The sequence below is a fragment of the Salmo salar genome, chromosome 10, assembly GCF_965601325.2.
Source record: "Salmo salar chromosome 10, fSalSal1, whole genome shotgun sequence".
NCBI lineage: Eukaryota > Metazoa > Chordata > Actinopteri > Salmoniformes > Salmonidae > Salmo > Salmo salar.
In genome coordinates, this window is record NC_138300.1 from 61,747,501 (window position 1) to 61,762,500 (window position 15,000).

The window sequence follows — 15,000 nt, forward strand, 5'->3', positions numbered from 1 at the left end:
AGAGATAACCCCCCGGGCACATCCGTCCTACCACGCCATCTTCCGAAAAACTTAACGGAAGACTTTGCGTGGTTAAGAACCGCTCCCGACGCTCGGGTGAAGTCCCCAATAATGGCAAGGGACCTTGTCAAGCACGAGTCCTTGCAAAGCAGCAAGGAAGTGTCGTCGGCGTACTGCGTCACCTTGACACGCGCAGACCGCCACTTCCAGGGATTAACAAGCCTTCCACCCCTGTGTCTGCCCTAATGGCAGCCCCCAGAGGCTCCATGTACAGTACGAAGAGGAGAGCCGAGAGCGGGCACCCCTGCCTGACCCCTGACGAGAGGTCAAAAACGTCACCCATGTGACCGTTTACGCTAACCCGGCACCCCGCTCCGACATATAAAGTACGGATCCATCCTATGAACTTTTCCCCAAATCCTAATCTACCTAATACTCTGAAAAGAAAAGATCTATTCACGCGATCAAAGGCTTTCGCCTGATCAAGCGCTGCTACCATTAAAGGCAGACCTCTATCTTCTACCCAAGCGATGGAGTCCCTAATCAACTGCAGGTTCCACCTGATAGAGCGGCCCTCTACCCCGCACGTCTGATCCTCATGAACGACGTAGGGAAGGGCTGTGCGCAACCGGTCCGCTAAGACCTTTGCAAGTAGCTTGTAGTCTACACACAGCATGGTCAATGGCCGCCAGTTGCCAAGGTCAGTTGCTTCCCCCTTCTTATAAAGAAGTGACAGCACACCGACCGCCATTGATCCCCCCGGGACCCCCGTCTCGAGGATGGCCTTCAAGACTTCGAGGACCACTGGTCCAAGTATACCCCAAAACTTGAGGTAAAACTCGGCCGGCAGCCCATCCATCCCAGGCACCTTCCCTTTTCCCATCCTCCTGAGAGCGCTCTCAACCTCCTCGAGGGAGATCTGAGCCTCCATCACATCTCTAATGTCCTCCGGCAATCGCCGGGACAAGTGTTCTAAAAACACATTTCCCTGCTCTACATCTACTTACCCTCTCTTTAAATAAACCTCGGAAATGATCAGTTGTTACCCTGACCATTTCCTCCGGTTTTCTAACTATGCTACCATCTTCTTTCCTCACCCCATGCATTATCTTCCTACTCTGTCTGCCCCTAACCGACTTAAAGAACATAGCGGAACAAGTCTCATTATGTTCTAGAAAGCCATTATGCGCACGCTCCAGGAAAGCTCGAGCCTTCCGCTCCTGCAGCTCCCTGAGCTGCGCCTTCAGGTCAGTGGATCTCTCCCAGTCAATCGACCCGCCGAGGTTGCCTGCCTCGTACTCGAGTTCGAGCAACCTTTGGATACGATCCACCTCCCTCCTTTCCTCCCTTTTTTTCCTCTTACAATATCCTATTATAAAAGCCCTAATCCTTACCTTAACTAAGTCCCACCACTCTAACACCCCCTCGCACATGGACCGGAGGCCTTCAAGCCCCCGAAAGAAACCAAAAAAGGTGTCAACGAAAGCTTGCTCCTCCAGCACATCCCGATCTAATTTCCAGTACCCCCTACCGAAGAGGCAGACTGGCGACCCCACCTGCAGGAGCACCCCGTCGTGATCTGAGAAAGAACACAGGCAACAGCCGCCCAGACAACTGACCCAAAGACCTAGATAGGAAAATGTAGTCGAGCCTCCGCGCAACCCCCCGGGAGTTGCGCCATGTGGGACCAGCCATTGTCGGAGTAGAGTGCAGGCCTCCATCAACCAGACCATGGCAAGCCATTAGCCCGGTGATGGCGCCTGCACTACTATCTCCCCCTACCCCTAAATCTATATTAAAATCCCCCCCTATCACCAAGTGCCTATTTGTGACACACAGGGGCGTCAGACAGTCCACCATCTCCCTCCTGTCTGCCGCCACCTGTGGCCCATACACCACCACTAACCTATACCTACTATCCCTAAAAGTGACATCCACCCCCAAAACCCTCCCCTGCATTACAACAAAAGATCCCTCCACCTTCACCTCCCTATTCCCAAACAAAATCCCCACCCCCGTAGAATGAACCCCACCTATACCCCAAACTGACTCCCCCTTATCCCACTCCCTACTAAACCTGATGACATCCCCTCCATCCCTCAGGTGAACCTCCTGTAAAAAACAAACATCAAGTGTGCAGACGAGCCACACCCGTGGCACGCCTTCGGCTCGTCGCAGTCCCTCGCCTCGTGCTCCGCAGATCCACAAAATCTGCACTTTTTTGTACTGCACGAGGCGAGGGTATGACCGTAGGCCATACAACGCCTGCAAAACGGGGGCTGACGTGCGTAAAACAACGTCCCCCTGTCAGCCCCCAGGGAGAACATCGCGGGGGGATGGAGGTAGCCACCCAGTCCCTTTGGGTCCTCCCTGAGTAGGGCCTGGAACCCTCTCCTCCCATTCCAGAACCCCAGGGAGTCCCTGAGGAGCCTCGCTGAGGATACCTTGTCCATATACCTCCCCAGAAAGGCCCTCACCTCTTCGTCCTTGACATGGGGGTTGTAGATGTTCACAGTTACCACTCGAAAATTACTTCTTGCCAAGCTTGTGACCTCATAATGGCACATGGGCCTCCTAGCTCCAACTTCTCTCACCTTCTGCATGATTTCTTCATGCTTTCCTTCGTTATAAAAAGTCACATCATACGCTGCTTCCATGGGATTCCCTTGGAGGCATAAAACGTCCTTTACCGCCAGCTTCAATATCCCCATCAAGATCGTCCTCCCAAACGTTTCTCTACCGACTGGCTCCATCTCCTTGTCTCTCCATGCAAAACTCACCGTGTTCGACAATCCAATTCCAGGAACCGACCTGTTTTGGACTTCTTCGCCATCTTGTCCTGGATAAATGCTCTCTTCAAAAAAAAAGCGCTGGGAAAAAAAGAAGCTTCCTCACACAAAAACTCTACCGCCCTCCTACCTCCGACCTTTTGACTCAGCGAGCTCTGGGGCACCTCGGTACCAAGCTTGATCTGAGCCAAAAGGCCGAGAAGCGATAACCCACAAATTGACCCCTGCACCCGCCGGGCCCCCGGGGGCCTCGGCAGACCTCATCGGTTTGGCAAAAGTTGGCTCCTCCTCACCCAACGCTTCCCTGGTGACAGGCGGGTGTGTTTTTTTTTTAAAAGTCGCTAATGCGTCGTTAGGTCACTAGCTCTTTAATCCTAGTGCGACTATTTGTTCAATGCCCGGCAAATACACCAGTCATCGTCGGGCTTGAACTCAATTGCCCGAGCGACTACTTTGAGTGGAAAAAATACGCCGGTCGGTCAGCCGGCTTCAAGTCAAACGCCTGAGCAAAAAGTCTCGGCGTCATCTCTGTCAATTTCTCTTGAAACAAGATACCGGGCTCTGCCAGAAGCAAAGCCCTTCCAAAAATACGTTGAACTCGTAAGTGTTCCTCTCCACGGAAGTCTTTAGTAAAAGGCGAAAGGCTTGTGCGTAATGAAGAGAAACCAGAGTCGTATGGAAGTCAGAGGTCGGGGCCCGAGACACACACGGTGCACTCTAGGCCGGGTCCCCGCGGGTGGTCCCCGAACCCACTCTTCCAAGTTTTCGAGGGCTGTGGGTAAAAAGTCACAGACAGACAGACAGACAGACAGACAGACAGACAGACAGACAGACAGACAGACAGACAGACAGATAGATAGATAGACAATCCTGGTGAAGTGATTGTATTTTTGGGGGGGGGCTCAAAAACACACACACACACACAATCCTGGTGAAGTGATTGTATTTTTTGGGGGGGGGGCTCAAAAACACACACACACACACACACACACACACACACACACACACACACACTCTCCTGGCCAATGTTTTTTTTTTTTTTTTTTTTTTTTTTTTTTTAAGTAAAATGGCGGGAAAACGGGGGACCCCCATGAAGGGGGCTTCGCACTTGTTTCAGTTTGGATGATTCTTCTTTTTTCATTCCTTCTCTTCTTCTGCTAGCTGTTTTACATAGCTTGGTGTATTTCTTTTTCCTTGACAATGGGAGAAAAGTGTTGCACCGTTCCCGGAGGTACTGCAATACCGGGTCGATGCGTGGAGCGGACGGAGCAAGCCCCATTTCCGACTCCCTGTTCGAAAAATCCATTTAATATGTAGTCCCCCGATGGGGGACGTATCAGATATTAAACTGATAAGAACAGATTTTTTTTACAAAATATATATTTATTACCATCAATTTCCATACAAATACCTTCAATGTTCCAAACAAAATCAATTTTATAACAAAAATCCAAATGGATATTTCAAAACTAATAACCAATAACCAAAACTATAAACAATAATCAGGGGAGCATCTTCCCTCCCCTTCTAAGATACAAACTACCCATAACCACCCCAAATAAAAATTTCACCCTACTGACGAGGACTTCTTCTCCCCCCCTTCAACCACCATACCCTCACCCTTAGATGCAGGACCGGCACCCGGCACCTGCACACCCCGCATCATGTGCTTTACTCCAAAATCCACCACCCTGCTTCTCTCTGGGCTCTTGACCGAGGACCCCGCACCCCCAAACAGGAAACTTGGTCCCCCCTCCCTTGCCCAACCCTGGGCCATCCCTGGAAGGTCTATCTCAGACAAGGGTACAATAGTAGGTGAAGAGGGGGCCACCCAGGGCCCCGAACCTTCTCCCTCCCCCACCTCCAGCTTTTCCACCCTTATCTTCCTTCTCGGGGGAGACCGCGGTAAGGGAGAAAACCTATCCCCCCCCACCAGCTCCTGTTTAGCCTCCCCCCCCCCTTTACCACCCCCTCTCCCCCTGTTGTCAAAGCGCCCCTTCCTCCTCGTCCTCCTGTTTGGAGGAGAAACCGATGTAACTCTACCCCCCCCCCTCGCCAGCCCCTCCACCAACCCTCTCATCTCCTCCACCCGGGCAGACGATACATCACTGTCCCCCCACTCTTTTACCCCCTCTCCTTCTGGTTCCACCTCCAATGCCTTCTCAGTCATCTGTTTCTCCGTTGTTGTCCTTTCTTGACTCTTCACAATCCTGTGTCCGTCCTCTGCCTGCTCCTCTTCTCCTTCAACCTCTCCCTCTCCTCCCAGCACCTTCTCCACCTGCTCCTCCTCTCCTTCAACCTCTCCCTCTCCTCCCAGCACCTTTTCCACCTGCTCCTCCTCTCCTTCCACCGCTCCTCCCGACACCTTTTCCTCCTCTTTTCGTGATGTTCCTGTTCCAGATCCCATGTCCGCTCCTCTTCCTCTACTTCCCACATCCCCCGCACCTGCTCCCCCTCCAGCTGCAGACGCGTATGACCCGTGACAAGCCGGGCAACTCCGCCACAGGTGTGTAACCGAGCCACACCCGTGGCAAGCCTTTGGCTCGTCACAATCCCTTGCCTCGTGACCGCTCGACCCACAGAACCTGCAAATCCTTGTACTACACGAGGCAAGGGTATGACCATAGGCCATACAGCGCCTGCAAAATGGAGGCTGACGGGCATAATGTAACGTCCCCCTGTCAGCCCCCAGGGAGAACATCGCCGGGGGATGTAGGAACCCACCCAATCCCCTTGGGTCCTCCCTGAGAAGGGCCTGGAACCCTCTCCTCCCGTTCCAGAATCCCAGGGAGTCCCTGAGGCGCCTCGCTGAGGAAACATTGTCCATGTATCGCCCCAGAAAGGCCCTCACCTCTTCGTCAGTCACATGGGGATTGTACATGGTCACAGTTACCAATCGAAAACTACTTCTCGCCAAGTTGGTCACTTCATAATGGCACATGGGAAATGCCTTACTCCCTTCTTTTGTCTTCATCAAAATTTCTTCATGCTTCCCTTCACTATAAAAAGTCACATCAAAAGCCCCCTCAATTGGATTATCTTGGAAGCATAAAACATCCTTTACCTCCAGTTCCAATATCCCCATCAATATGGTCCTTCCGAACTTCTCTCTTCCAAATGGCTCCATTTCTTTGTCCCTCCATGCGAATCTCACAGTATTGGACAATCCAATTCCTGGTACCGACTTGTTATAAATGGTACGTGCCATTTCCAAAAGGAAAAAAAAACACACGTCCAAACAAGGAAAAAACCAGCTCTCCAAATGGAAGCCTCTGGAAAACACAAAAAACGCCTTGGCAAAAAAGAACCCTGTCTCACACAAAAACCTATCGCCCTCCTATCTCCGACCTTTTGACTCAGCGAGCTCTGGGGCACCTCGGTACCAAGCTTGATCTGAGCCAAAAGGCCGAGAAGCGATAACCCACAAATTGACCCCTGCACCCGCCGGGCCCCCGGGGGCCTCGGCAGACCTCATCGGTTTGGCAAAAGTTGGCTCCTCCTCACCCAACGCTTCCCTGGTGACAGGCGGGTGTGTTTTTTTTTTAAAAGTCGCTAATGCGTCGTTAGGTCACTAGCTCTTTAATCCTAGTGCGACTATTTGTTCAATGCCCGGCAAATACACCAGTCATCGTCGGGCTTGAACTCAATTGCCCGAGCGACTACTTTGAGTGGAAAAAATACGCCGGTCGGTCAGCCGGCTTCAAGTCAAACGCCTGAGCAAAAAGTCTCGGCGTCATCTCTGTCAATTTCTCTTGAAACAAGATACCGGGCTCTGCCAGAAGCAAAGCCCTTCCAAAAATACGTTGAACTCGTAAGTGTTCCTCTCCACGGAAGTCTTTAGTAAAAGGCGAAAGGCTTGTGCGTAATGAAGAGAAACCAGAGTCGTATGGAAGTCAGAGGTCGGGGCCCGAGACACACACGGTGCACTCTAGGCCGGGTCCCCGCGGGTGGTCCCCGAACCCACTCTTCCAAGTTTTCGAGGGCTGTGGGTAAAAAGTCACAGACAGACAGACAGACAGACAGACAGACAGACAGACAGACAGACAGACAGACAGACAGACAGATAGATAGATAGACAATCCTGGTGAAGTGATTGTATTTTTGGGGGGGGGCTCAAAAACACACACACACACACAATCCTGGTGAAGTGATTGTATTTTTTGGGGGGGGGGCTCAAAAACACACACACACACACACACACACACACACACACACACACACACACTCTCCTGGCCAATGTTTTTTTTTTTTTTTTTTTTTTTTTTTTTTTAAGTAAAATGGCGGGAAAACGGGGGACCCCCATGAAGGGGGCTTCGCACTTGTTTCAGTTTGGATGATTCTTCTTTTTTCATTCCTTCTCTTCTTCTGCTAGCTGTTTTACATAGCTTGGTGTATTTCTTTTTCCTTGACAATGGGAGAAAAGTGTTGCACCGTTCCCGGAGGTACTGCAATACCGGGTCGATGCGTGGAGCGGACGGAGCAAGCCCCATTTCCGACTCCCTGTTCGAAAAATCCATTTAATATGTAGTCCCCCGATGGGGGACGTATCAGATATTAAACTGATAAGAACAGATTTTTTTTACAAAATATATATTTATTACCATCAATTTCCATACAAATACCTTCAATGTTCCAAACAAAATCAATTTTATAACAAAAATCCAAATGGATATTTCAAAACTAATAACCAATAACCAAAACTATAAACAATAATCAGGGGAGCATCTTCCCTCCCCTTCTAAGATACAAACTACCCATAACCACCCCAAATAAAAATTTCACCCTACTGACGAGGACTTCTTCTCCCCCCCTTCAACCACCATACCCTCACCCTTAGATGCAGGACCGGCACCCGGCACCTGCACACCCCGCATCATGTGCTTTACTCCAAAATCCACCACCCTGCTTCTCTCTGGGCTCTTGACCGAGGACCCCGCACCCCCAAACAGGAAACTTGGTCCCCCCTCCCTTGCCCAACCCTGGGCCATCCCTGGAAGGTCTATCTCAGACAAGGGTACAATAGTAGGTGAAGAGGGGGCCACCCAGGGCCCCGAACCTTCTCCCTCCCCCACCTCCAGCTTTTCCACCCTTATCTTCCTTCTCGGGGGAGACCGCGGTAAGGGAGAAAACCTATCCCCCCCCACCAGCTCCTGTTTAGCCTCCCCCCCCCCTTTACCACCCCCTCTCCCCCTGTTGTCAAAGCGCCCCTTCCTCCTCGTCCTCCTGTTTGGAGGAGAAACCGATGTAACTCTACCCCCCCCCCTCGCCAGCCCCTCCACCAACCCTCTCATCTCCTCCACCCGGGCAGACGATACATCACTGTCCCCCCACTCTTTTACCCCCTCTCCTTCTGGTTCCACCTCCAATGCCTTCTCAGTCATCTGTTTCTCCGTTGTTGTCCTTTCTTGACTCTTCACAATCCTGTGTCCGTCCTCTGCCTGCTCCTCTTCTCCTTCAACCTCTCCCTCTCCTCCCAGCACCTTCTCCACCTGCTCCTCCTCTCCTTCAACCTCTCCCTCTCCTCCCAGCACCTTTTCCACCTGCTCCTCCTCTCCTTCCACCGCTCCTCCCGACACCTTTTCCTCCTCTTTTCGTGATGTTCCTGTTCCAGATCCCATGTCCGCTCCTCTTCCTCTACTTCCCACATCCCCCGCACCTGCTCCCCCTCCAGCTGCAGACGCGTATGACCCGTGACAAGCCGGGCAACTCCGCCACAGGTGTGTAACCGAGCCACACCCGTGGCAAGCCTTTGGCTCGTCACAATCCCTTGCCTCGTGACCGCTCGACCCACAGAACCTGCAAATCCTTGTACTACACGAGGCAAGGGTATGACCATAGGCCATACAGCGCCTGCAAAATGGAGGCTGACGGGCATAATGTAACGTCCCCCTGTCAGCCCCCAGGGAGAACATCGCCGGGGGATGTAGGAACCCACCCAATCCCCTTGGGTCCTCCCTGAGAAGGGCCTGGAACCCTCTCCTCCCGTTCCAGAATCCCAGGGAGTCCCTGAGGCGCCTCGCTGAGGAAACATTGTCCATGTATCGCCCCAGAAAGGCCCTCACCTCTTCGTCAGTCACATGGGGATTGTACATGGTCACAGTTACCAATCGAAAACTACTTCTCGCCAAGTTGGTCACTTCATAATGGCACATGGGAAATGCCTTACTCCCTTCTTTTGTCTTCATCAAAATTTCTTCATGCTTCCCTTCACTATAAAAAGTCACATCAAAAGCCCCCTCAATTGGATTATCTTGGAAGCATAAAACATCCTTTACCTCCAGTTCCAATATCCCCATCAATATGGTCCTTCCGAACTTCTCTCTTCCAAATGGCTCCATTTCTTTGTCCCTCCATGCGAATCTCACAGTATTGGACAATCCAATTCCTGGTACCGACTTGTTATAAATGGTACGTGCCATTTCCAAAAGGAAAAAAAAACACACGTCCAAACAAGGAAAAAACCAGCTCTCCAAATGGAAGCCTCTGGAAAACACAAAAAACGCCTTGGCAAAAAAGAACCCTGTCTCACACAAAAACCTATCGCCCTCCTATCTCCGACCTTTTGACTCAGCGAGCTCTGGGGCACCTCGGTACCAAGCTTGATCTGAGCCAAAAGGCCGAGAAGCGATAACCCACAAATTGACCCCTGCACCCGCCGGGCCCCCGGGGGCCTCGGCAGACCTCATCGGTTTGGCAAAAGTTGGCTCCTCCTCACCCAACGCTTCCCTGGTGACAGGCGGGTGTGTTTTTTTTTTAAAAGTCGCTAATGCGTCGTTAGGTCACTAGCTCTTTAATCCTAGTGCGACTATTTGTTCAATGCCCGGCAAATACACCAGTCATCGTCGGGCTTGAACTCAATTGCCCGAGCGACTACTTTGAGTGGAAAAAATACGCCGGTCGGTCAGCCGGCTTCAAGTCAAACGCCTGAGCAAAAAGTCTCGGCGTCATCTCTGTCAATTTCTCTTGAAACAAGATACCGGGCTCTGCCAGAAGCAAAGCCCTTCCAAAAATACGTTGAACTCGTAAGTGTTCCTCTCCACGGAAGTCTTTAGTAAAAGGCGAAAGGCTTGTGCGTAATGAAGAGAAACCAGAGTCGTATGGAAGTCAGAGGTCGGGGCCCGAGACACACACGGTGCACTCTAGGCCGGGTCCCCGCGGGTGGTCCCCGAACCCACTCTTCCAAGTTTTCGAGGGCTGTGGGTAAAAAGTCACAGACAGACAGACAGACAGACAGACAGACAGACAGACAGACAGACAGACAGACAGACAGACAGATAGATAGATAGACAATCCTGGTGAAGTGATTGTATTTTTGGGGGGGGGCTCAAAAACACACACACACACACAATCCTGGTGAAGTGATTGTATTTTTTTGGGGGGGGGCTCAAAAACACACACACACACACACACACACACACACACACACACACACACACTCTCCTGGCCAATGTTTTTTTTTTTTTTTTTTTTTTTTTTTTTTTAAGTAAAATGGCGGGAAAACGGGGGACCCCCATGAAGGGGGCTTCGCACTTGTTTCAGTTTGGATGATTCTTCTTTTTTCATTCCTTCTCTTCTTCTGCTAGCTGTTTTACATAGCTTGGTGTATTTCTTTTTCCTTGACAATGGGAGAAAAGTGTTGCACCGTTCCCGGAGGTACTGCAATACCGGGTCGATGCGTGGAGCGGACGGAGCAAGCCCCATTTCCGACTCCCTGTTCGAAAAATCCATTTAATATGTAGTCCCCCGATGGGGGACGTATCAGATATTAAACTGATAAGAACAGATTTTTTTTACAAAATATATATTTATTACCATCAATTTCCATACAAATACCTTCAATGTTCCAAACAAAATCAATTTTATAACAAAAATCCAAATGGATATTTCAAAACTAATAACCAATAACCAAAACTATAAACAATAATCAGGGGAGCATCTTCCCTCCCCTTCTAAGATACAAACTACCCATAACCACCCCAAATAAAAATTTCACCCTACTGACGAGGACTTCTTCTCCCCCCCTTCAACCACCATACCCTCACCCTTAGATGCAGGACCGGCACCCGGCACCTGCACACCCCGCATCATGTGCTTTACTCCAAAATCCACCACCCTGCTTCTCTCTGGGCTCTTGACCGAGGACCCCGCACCCCCAAACAGGAAACTTGGTCCCCCCTCCCTTGCCCAACCCTGGGCCATCCCTGGAAGGTCTATCTCAGACAAGGGTACAATAGTAGGTGAAGAGGGGGCCACCCAGGGCCCCGAACCTTCTCCCTCCCCCACCTCCAGCTTTTCCACCCTTATCTTCCTTCTCGGGGGAGACCGCGGTAAGGGAGAAAACCTATCCCCCCCCACCAGCTCCTGTTTAGCCTCCCCCCCCCCTTTACCACCCCCTCTCCCCCTGTTGTCAAAGCGCCCCTTCCTCCTCGTCCTCCTGTTTGGAGGAGAAACCGATGTAACTCTACCCCCCCCCCTCGCCAGCCCCTCCACCAACCCTCTCATCTCCTCCACCCGGGCAGACGATACATCACTGTCCCCCCACTCTTTTACCCCCTCTCCTTCTGGTTCCACCTCCAATGCCTTCTCAGTCATCTGTTTCTCCGTTGTTGTCCTTTCTTGACTCTTCACAATCCTGTGTCCGTCCTCTGCCTGCTCCTCTTCTCCTTCAACCTCTCCCTCTCCTCCCAGCACCTTCTCCACCTGCTCCTCCTCTCCTTCAACCTCTCCCTCTCCTCCCAGCACCTTTTCCACCTGCTCCTCCTCTCCTTCCACCGCTCCTCCCGACACCTTTTCCTCCTCTTTTCGTGATGTTCCTGTTCCAGATCCCATGTCCGCTCCTCTTCCTCTACTTCCCACATCCCCCGCACCTGCTCCCCCTCCAGCTGCAGACGCGTATGACCCGTGACAAGCCGGGCAACTCCGCCACAGGTGTGTAACCGAGCCACACCCGTGGCAAGCCTTTGGCTCGTCACAATCCCTTGCCTCGTGACCGCTCGACCCACAGAACCTGCAAATCCTTGTACTACACGAGGCAAGGGTATGACCATAGGCCATACAGCGCCTGCAAAATGGAGGCTGACGGGCATAATGTAACGTCCCCCTGTCAGCCCCCAGGGAGAACATCGCCGGGGGATGTAGGAACCCACCCAATCCCCTTGGGTCCTCCCTGAGAAGGGCCTGGAACCCTCTCCTCCCGTTCCAGAATCCCAGGGAGTCCCTGAGGCGCCTCGCTGAGGAAACATTGTCCATGTATCGCCCCAGAAAGGCCCTCACCTCTTCGTCAGTCACATGGGGATTGTACATGGTCACAGTTACCAATCGAAAACTACTTCTCGCCAAGTTGGTCACTTCATAATGGCACATGGGAAATGCCTTACTCCCTTCTTTTGTCTTCATCAAAATTTCTTCATGCTTCCCTTCACTATAAAAAGTCACATCAAAAGCCCCCTCAATTGGATTATCTTGGAAGCATAAAACATCCTTTACCTCCAGTTCCAATATCCCCATCAATATGGTCCTTCCGAACTTCTCTCTTCCAAATGGCTCCATTTCTTTGTCCCTCCATGCGAATCTCACAGTATTGGACAATCCAATTCCTGGTACCGACTTGTTATAAATGGTACGTGCCATTTCCAAAAGGAAAAAAAAACACACGTCCAAACAAGGAAAAAACCAGCTCTCCAAATGGAAGCCTCTGGAAAACACAAAAAACGCCTTGGCAAAAAAGAACCCTGTCTCACACAAAAACCTATCGCCCTCCTATCTCCGACCTTTTGACTCAGCGAGCTCTGGGGCACCTCGGTACCAAGCTTGATCTGAGCCAAAAGGCCGAGAAGCGATAACCCACAAATTGACCCCTGCACCCGCCGGGCCCCCGGGGGCCTCGGCAGACCTCATCGGTTTGGCAAAAGTTGGCTCCTCCTCACCCAACGCTTCCCTGGTGACAGGCGGGTGTGTTTTTTTTTTAAAAGTCGCTAATGCGTCGTTAGGTCACTAGCTCTTTAATCCTAGTGCGACTATTTGTTCAATGCCCGGCAAATACACCAGTCATCGTCGGGCTTGAACTCAATTGCCCGAGCGACTACTTTGAGTGGAAAAAATACGCCGGTCGGTCAGCCGGCTTCAAGTCAAACGCCTGAGCAAAAAGTCTCGGCGTCATCTCTGTCAATTTCTCTTGAAACAAGATACCGGGCTCTGCCAGAAGCAAAGCCCTTCCAAAAATACGTTGAACTCGTAAGTGTTCCTCTCCACGGAAGTCTTTAGTAAAAGGCGAAAGGCTTGTGCGTAATGAAGAGAAACCAGAGTCGTATGGAAGTCAGAGGTCGGGGCCCGAGACACACACGGTGCACTCTAGGCCGGGTCCCCGCGGGTGGTCCCCGAACCCACTCTTCCAAGTTTTCGAGGGCTGTGGGTAAAAAGTCACAGACAGACAGACAGACAGACAGACAGACAGACAGACAGACAGACAGACAGACAGACAGACAGATAGATAGATAGACAATCCTGGTGAAGTGATTGTATTTTTGGGGGGGGGCTCAAAAACACACACACACACACAATCCTGGTGAAGTGATTGTATTTTTTGGGGGGGGGGCTCAAAAACACACACACACACACACACACACACACACACACACACACACACACTCTCCTGGCCAATGTTTTTTTTTTTTTTTTTTTTTTTTTTTTTTTAAGTAAAATGGCGGGAAAACGGGGGACCCCCATGAAGGGGGCTTCGCACTTGTTTCAGTTTGGATGATTCTTCTTTTTTCATTCCTTCTCTTCTTCTGCTAGCTGTTTTACATAGCTTGGTGTATTTCTTTTTCCTTGACAATGGGAGAAAAGTGTTGCACCGTTCCCGGAGGTACTGCAATACCGGGTCGATGCGTGGAGCGGACGGAGCAAGCCCCATTTCCGACTCCCTGTTCGAAAAATCCATTTAATATGTAGTCCCCCGATGGGGGACGTATCAGATATTAAACTGATAAGAACAGATTTTTTTTACAAAATATATATTTATTACCATCAATTTCCATACAAATACCTTCAATGTTCCAAACAAAATCAATTTTATAACAAAAATCCAAATGGATATTTCAAAACTAATAACCAATAACCAAAACTATAAACAATAATCAGGGGAGCATCTTCCCTCCCCTTCTAAGATACAAACTACCCATAACCACCCCAAATAAAAATTTCACCCTACTGACGAGGACTTCTTCTCCCCCCCTTCAACCACCATACCCTCACCCTTAGATGCAGGACCGGCACCCGGCACCTGCACACCCCGCATCATGTGCTTTACTCCAAAATCCACCACCCTGCTTCTCTCTGGGCTCTTGACCGAGGACCCCGCACCCCCAAACAGGAAACTTGGTCCCCCCTCCCTTGCCCAACCCTGGGCCATCCCTGGAAGGTCTATCTCAGACAAGGGTACAATAGTAGGTGAAGAGGGGGCCACCCAGGGCCCCGAACCTTCTCCCTCCCCCACCTCCAGCTTTTCCACCCTTATCTTCCTTCTCGGGGGAGACCGCGGTAAGGGAGAAAACCTATCCCCCCCCACCAGCTCCTGTTTAGCCTCCCCCCCCCCTTTACCACCCCCTCTCCCCCTGTTGTCAAAGCGCCCCTTCCTCCTCGTCCTCCTGTTTGGAGGAGAAACCGATGTAACTCTACCCCCCCCCCTCGCCAGCCCCTCCACCAACCCTCTCATCTCCTCCACCCGGGCAGACGATACATCACTGTCCCCCCACTCTTTTACCCCCTCTCCTTCTGGTTCCACCTCCAATGCCTTCTCAGTCATCTGTTTCTCCGTTGTTGTCCTTTCTTGACTCTTCACAATCCTGTGTCCGTCCTCTGCCTGCTCCTCTTCTCCTTCAACCTCTCCCTCTCCTCCCAGCACCTTCTCCACCTGCTCCTCCTCTCCTTCAACCTCTCCCTCTCCTCCCAGCACCTTTTCCACCTGCTCCTCCTCTCCTTCCACCGCTCCTCCCGACACCTTTTCCTCCTCTTTTCGTGATGTTCCTGTTCCAGATCCCATGTCCGCTCCTCTTCCTCTACTTCCCACATCCCCCGCACCTGCTCCCCCTCCAGCTGCAGACGCGTATGACCCGTGACAAGCCGGGCAACTCCGCCACAGGTGTGTAACCGAGCCACACCCGTGGCAAGCCTTTGGCTCGTCACAATCCCTTGCCTCGTGACCGCTCGACCC

General features: G+C 51.4%; 4 non-coding genes and 4 pseudogenes across 4 annotated transcripts; all 8 read right to left on the reverse strand.

Moving 5' to 3' along the window:
• Positions 1–3,346: 3,346 nt before the first annotated feature.
• Positions 3,347–3,463, reverse strand: LOC123724807 (U5 spliceosomal RNA). Its single transcript, XR_006757284.1, has one exon. It is a non-coding gene; the product is annotated as a U5 spliceosomal RNA (small nuclear RNA).
• A 535-nt stretch (positions 3,464–3,998) lies between these two features.
• On the reverse strand, positions 3,999–4,170 carry LOC123736171 (uncharacterized; annotated as a pseudogene).
• Positions 4,171–6,557: 2,387 nt separating this feature from the next.
• Positions 6,558–6,674, reverse strand: LOC123724812 (U5 spliceosomal RNA). The gene has a single exon (XR_006757289.1). It is a non-coding gene; the product is annotated as a U5 spliceosomal RNA (small nuclear RNA).
• A 535-nt stretch (positions 6,675–7,209) lies between these two features.
• Positions 7,210–7,381, reverse strand: LOC123736157 (uncharacterized; annotated as a pseudogene).
• A 2,387-nt stretch (positions 7,382–9,768) lies between these two features.
• LOC123736194 (U5 spliceosomal RNA) lies at positions 9,769–9,885 on the reverse strand. Its single transcript, XR_006765986.1, has one exon. It is a non-coding gene; the product is annotated as a U5 spliceosomal RNA (small nuclear RNA).
• A 535-nt stretch (positions 9,886–10,420) lies between these two features.
• LOC123736161 (uncharacterized) lies at positions 10,421–10,592 on the reverse strand (annotated as a pseudogene).
• Positions 10,593–12,979: 2,387 nt separating this feature from the next.
• Positions 12,980–13,096, reverse strand: LOC145858735 (U5 spliceosomal RNA). Its single transcript, XR_014379214.1, has one exon. It is a non-coding gene; the product is annotated as a U5 spliceosomal RNA (small nuclear RNA).
• Positions 13,097–13,631: 535 nt separating this feature from the next.
• On the reverse strand, positions 13,632–13,803 carry LOC123736176 (uncharacterized; annotated as a pseudogene).
• Between the last annotated feature and the right edge of the window lie 1,197 nt (positions 13,804–15,000).